We start from the raw sequence: 5,715 nt of genomic DNA, 5'->3' as shown, positions 1-5,715 counted from the left end.
GACATGACTGTGATCTGCTGAGGGCGCAGTTGGGAAGGGAGCAGGAGGCCAAGGCTGAGCTGCAGCGGGGAGGAATGTCCAAGGACAACAGTGAGGGGCACAGTGGGGAACTAAGAAGAACCGGCTTATATCCGGGCGCACTGAGGAGCTTGAGAATCCAAAGTGAGTAACATGCATACAATTCAAATGGCCAGTTCAAAAGTGGAAACCTTTTAGCACAATCAAATACCAGTTCTGGCATGTTAAAAAAATTCTTGTACTGAAACCTGTTATTTAATTATTGTTTGCTTCATACAAAAAACACTTTTACATTAAAGCAGTGCTTACCCTAGAGCATTATTTGCTGAGGCGATGTAAGCATTGTATTTCTATGAAAGATATCTGGAAAAGTTACTTCAGTGGAAAACTAATCGTATACTTTTTTGAAAAGGAAAACGCTTGTCAGCGGTCCTCGGAGGTGCGGAGCAGATGCGGCAGGAATCCAAGGTGCTTCTCTTGAGAAAACCAACAGGGCTCCGAGTGAGGTGAGGACATCATGATTGCTGTGGAGAGGCCAATGGGCTGGCTGCCACTCGACAAGAAGCGCGGAAACTTTGACAAGTAGCCTTGTTTCCTGTGTGGGGCCAAGCCATACAAACAATAAAATATATATTTTATTTTTCCTCATAGTGAACATATCCACTGAAATTATTAGATGTTATTCAGGTGTTGAGAGTGGAAATAGCAAGTACGAGGAGGGTCAGGCAGAGCGCGAGGGAGCACCGAAGGAGGCGCGTTCCTCTCAGCCATCGAGGGTTTCAAGATGAAGAACTCATTGACTTTTGAGGAATCTCTGGAGCAGCTGGAGACATGATAAGCGGGGGGGAGGGGGGGGGAGGGGAGGGGGAAAACAACAAGAACCGCAACGAAGTTTACATTATGGCACAGTTACATTGTATTCCAACCCTGTGTTCTCTATTGTATTCAACTGCGTTTTTTGAGACGCCCAGCACTAGTCGCTGGAGTCTGCGTCTTGGCGCGCAGGTCCCCTTTTAGCACAGCCTCGCAGGAGAGAAAAGTTCGCACCTCCGCCAGCCGTGGCTCGTTTTCCGTTTTACTCGGGCCAAAACCATTATGTGTTGACAACGTTAAAATTGCTTTTTTTTCGCTTTTTCGCACAGTGGTACAATTGGAATGGGTATTTTTGTAGTGGACACTGTTATGGTTATTATGTCAGCTTTTTGTTTGTACTGAGTCAGCACAGATCATCCTTCCTGTTGCCCAGTCTGCTTTACAGTCGCGAAGCGCCTCCTGGTGGTAGCCGGACGGCAGGTTGGGACAACGGGACGGCGTATCCGGGACTCAGGAGCAGTAGGTGACTAGGGCTCTCTGCAGCTCCGGGCGAGGTCCGTTGTCCAACGTTGGTCACACTGCAACGGCCAGCGGGCCCAGGGTGCCCCTTGGTGCTGCACACCTTGGTCCCCCATTAGTGGCCTCCACGATAGTGGCGGGTTAGGTTGCAGGGAGTCTGAACTGAACAGGTTGAGTCTGTGCATGTCTGGCTCTGTTCTCTCCCTGGGTATTTCAGCCGACATCGTTGCCGATACCACTCGCTTTTTTTTTGTTTTGAGCAAACGCTCTCTCCCTCGCTTGTCTCCTCGACCCTACACCCGCTTTAATAGACAAACATCACGCACCATCAGACGAAGGCCCCTGCACGGCTAATTCCCTACACTACTACCCCTACCTCTCCTTGATGGGCCCCTGCCTTTCACTGGGCTGACATAATCTGTACATGCCATTTAGCTTCCCTCTCACCCAGTGGGGGGCAACCAGCACTAGGACTGGGACTATTAGGCTGAAAGATGTAAGGTCCCTTTCTGTACTTCTAAGTAATCTGTCTGTCATTCAGTACGCTACTGCGGTCTTGTGATATTCTTCTCACTCTCCTCACCTTCTTTGTCACTCAATTAATTTAGTCTATCTCATTCTGTAGGTGCCTTCGAGTGTTCAGCCCTGCTGTCCCACAATTTCTACGCTTTTGCTCTTCCCATTAGGGCTCATGTTCCCCCTTTCGAGCACATTTCCACTCCCCACGGTCTGGTTCCAGACTTCCCTTACTTTCAGCCCTATCTCACCCAACCCTTTTTTAGGGGGCTACCTCTCCCACCATTTAGGGCACCAGGACATGTGGGCCCCTCGGCCCGCTATTCTTTCTTTGTCTTCAGGGCCAACTTCCATATCCAAGTGGCGCGCTATCACATTGATGTTTAGGTTCATAGTGTCTTGCCCCTTCAAACTCCCCTGAGTTCAACAACCACACCGGCCACTGTGACTGCTTTTTGCCCTTTAGGTACCTGCTGACCAAGAATGACCGTTTCACGCCCCGGGCTTGTACCTATTGGCAGTTAGGTTCCCCCGTACCCTTATACACTCGCCTCTGACACGCCGGGCTTTGTGTACGCCTGTGAACAAAGTTGTGATCTATGCACCCATACTTAAATTCTATATCCATTTATCTCCTACAAAAGGCTTTGAGGAATTGGATCCGGTGTTCCGAGCTGCCACCGACAGTCCGCATTGATTTGTTCTGCCCTGCCACCTAAAGTTCCTTGAAGCCGGTCCGCTGAAACATATCAACTAAGTCACAGTGGACCGGTGACAGGCGCGCAAAGGTGGCTGCTGAAACTACAATTTCAGAACTGAGTTAAGCCCCACACCACACACAACACCCACAGATGTCTATAAGTAGTAAAACGGAGCACTCGCTTTTAGGCTCCAGTCGCATTCCATGCCTATCGGGCTCAGCTACGTCGTGTTCGCTAAATTAACGTTACCTGGGTCTTGGGTCACGTGAGTGCCGTGCCGTTAGAGGGAAGTTTGCGTGTGCTTGAGGTTACCCCGAGCTCCTCATCCCGAAACTCATGCCTCACGCCGTCACGCGCTTGCGGCCTCGTGTCCTGGCAAATCCCTCAGCCCGGTGCCCCGTTGCCGCTCCCCGGTTCACTCATCTCTTTCCTGGGTTGTTGCCTTTGTATTCTTTTCTCTATCGTTCACTTGCGTTTGGCACTCCCCATCTTGCACAGCAGTCGTTTCTCCCACCACCTCGCCTCCCTTGCAGGGCACATATTCTTACCTAGTTTGCCCTCCACTCCTGTCATCTTGGTCCTCTTTTTGATTTCATTCGGCGCACAGTTTCCTTTCATCCATCAAAATTTTCCCAGGCCCGCCCTTGCTTCCGTCTTCCACTATTGCAGAACTTGACTTGGAACCCTCTTTTTGAGCTCTTACCTTGGAACAACCTTACACCAAACAGCGTCCCCCTGATTGCGCTGCGTCCACTTCTTTCCTCGAACATCTTTGTCACCGATACATCGTGCTTAGCAACTCTATCACATTTTTATGCCTTTATATCTCTTCTCTTATTTTATTTTTATTCTTCCCCGCATCTGTCTACCTTATGTTGTGTTTTATGTCTTATTCCGTTTGCTACCGGCTAACCTTGTATACGTAGACCCATTCCTCCTGGCCCTTTCTGTTTTGAAGTGTTGATAGTTTGTCACAGCAGATGTTTCCTCCACGTTTCCCCCCCCACAAAGACCCACCCAACCAACTACCTACCGCTAAATCCAGCCAACTGTACCTTCAACAAACCTCCAGGGTGTAGCGCGCACCCCCATTTAGTTTCTATTGTATTCTTCTATTTTTTTCCGCCTTTTTTTTGGCCGGGGCCAGATGCCGCCGCTCGGGGCCGCGGCGGGCCTATGAAGGGCAGAGCAGTCGGAGTAAAAACAAACATGTTTTTTTAGTCGAACCGCGTCCCGAATAGCGTGGCGGCTTGCCGATTACGCATTAAAGGGACTTGTGGTCTTATTGAATATAAGTTGACCTGGTTTTCATCACATAGTACTCAGGTTTCAGCGGAGGCGCGAAGGGGAAATGAGGGGCCTGCAGCTCGGGTCGAACCCGCGCCCGATGCTTGGAGGCGGAGCCATTCCTGTCTTGACGGAGGGTAGTGGCAATCCTCCTCTGCTGTAATATATCCCCTGCAGACTGCTAGCTCATCGCCGATCTGGCAGGTGTTGCATTCCGCTGCTACCCGTATGGTGATGCACTTCGGACGCAGCCGACGGTGTACGCCCCTCTGATTCCCGGTATTGACCTTTAAAATCAACCACTCTAGACGCGTATTCTCTTAGACCGGGTGATCTATGGTTGGACTGCTGACGAACGCACCACACCTGTGCCAGGTTTTGCTGGCCCTTTTTGCGCTTTTCCTGTCCTGCCACGTGGATCCGGGTCTCGCCTGTAGGTGCGCCGCCGGCTGCCGAGGTCATGGCCGCAGGCAGGCCAATGAGAGTGGTGGTTAGGACTGGCACTGCACCTACAATCTGCTGCCATGCTCCCGGTGCTTGGTAGTGCATTCAGCCGTTTTGAGCTCCGCGGAGAAACCTCCCGCACAGGTCCCCGGGGTGGGCAGCACTCCGGGGTGCCAGCCGGGACCGATGCAGGGGCCCGCCTGTGGGACCCTGGGGGCCAATATGCACAACTCTGTTGTTCCATCGGTTGTTGACAAGCGTGTTGCGACCTGACTGATTGGCTATTGCCGTGTTGTGTACAGGTAGGGGTATTCGAGCGTGTCATTCTCAAACTCCCACTTCTGTACCTTTCTGGCCACATTATAGTCCCTTGGCTTGCCCACCCCCTTCCTGGAGATTTGGGTGCTGGCTGTGACCTCGCGCTTATGCAGATCCGTCGGTCGGAGCTGATAGAGCGCGGCTGTGCACTTGATGGGGGCCGACAGCATGCGGATTTCTCGCAGACACCCCACCGCTCTCCTTTCCCACCGAGCGTTGGTCACCCGCTCCCCGCCTCTCCTTCCCATTTTATCCTTTCTCAACGGGTGTCCTGCTCCACTGGGCGCCTCACTCCCCTTGAACCTCTGGTTTCACTGCACGTACTCCCCCACCGGCCTCCTTGCTCTCCCTGTGCCAGGCATTCCACCGCTCTTTCTCCCGCACCACCAACACCATCTCTGTTCCCCCCCCGCCACCCGCCGCTGCGCTTTCTCCCCCTGCTCCTGTTGGGTCCCGGCCCACCCCTTATGATCCGCCTGTCCTGCCCCAGGCTCTGTTCCTGGTTCCCCGTCCTTTGCACCGACACATGTGTTTGTCGTGGCTGAGGGCTTTGTGCCCCGTGTCGGGGGTCCTATGTGGGCCTCTTCTTGGCTCCCCTCTTTACTCCTTTAGCGATCACAGACCCGATTCGCGGGCGCCTGCCTGCGCTGGAGCAGGAGGCCAAGGCTGAGCTGCAGCGGGGAATGTCCAAGGCCAACAGTGAGGTGGCACAGTGGAGAACTAAGTACGAAACTGATGCTATCCAGCGCACTGAGGAGCTTGAGGAATCCAAGTGAGTAACATTCATACAATTCAATGGCCAGTTCAAAAGTGTAACCTTTTAGCACAACTCAAATACAGTTCTTGCATTTAAACAAATTCTCTGAACATGTTATTTAATTATTTGTTTGCATTCATTACAAAAAAAAACTTTTACATTAAAGCAGTGCTTCCCTATATTCATTCAGGTTCTGAGGCTATGTAAGAATTTGTATTTCATTCATGAAAGAATATCTGGAAAAAAGTACTTTCAGTGGAAAACTAATCTTATCCTTTTTGAAAAGGAAAAAGCTTGCTCAGCGTCTTCAGGAGGCTGAGGAGCAGATTGAGGCAGTGAATT

General features: G+C 51.5%; 1 pseudogene; it reads left to right on the top strand.

Moving 5' to 3' along the window:
- Window positions 1-5,715, top strand: part of LOC116669468 (myosin heavy chain, fast skeletal muscle-like) — a 15,472-nt pseudogene that overhangs the window by 6,673 nt on the left and 3,084 nt on the right.

This window comes from Etheostoma spectabile, chromosome 19, assembly GCF_008692095.1.
Source record: "Etheostoma spectabile isolate EspeVRDwgs_2016 chromosome 19, UIUC_Espe_1.0, whole genome shotgun sequence".
Lineage (NCBI taxonomy): Eukaryota > Metazoa > Chordata > Actinopteri > Perciformes > Percidae > Etheostoma > Etheostoma spectabile.
This window is presented reverse-complemented; position numbering and strand designations above follow the sequence as displayed.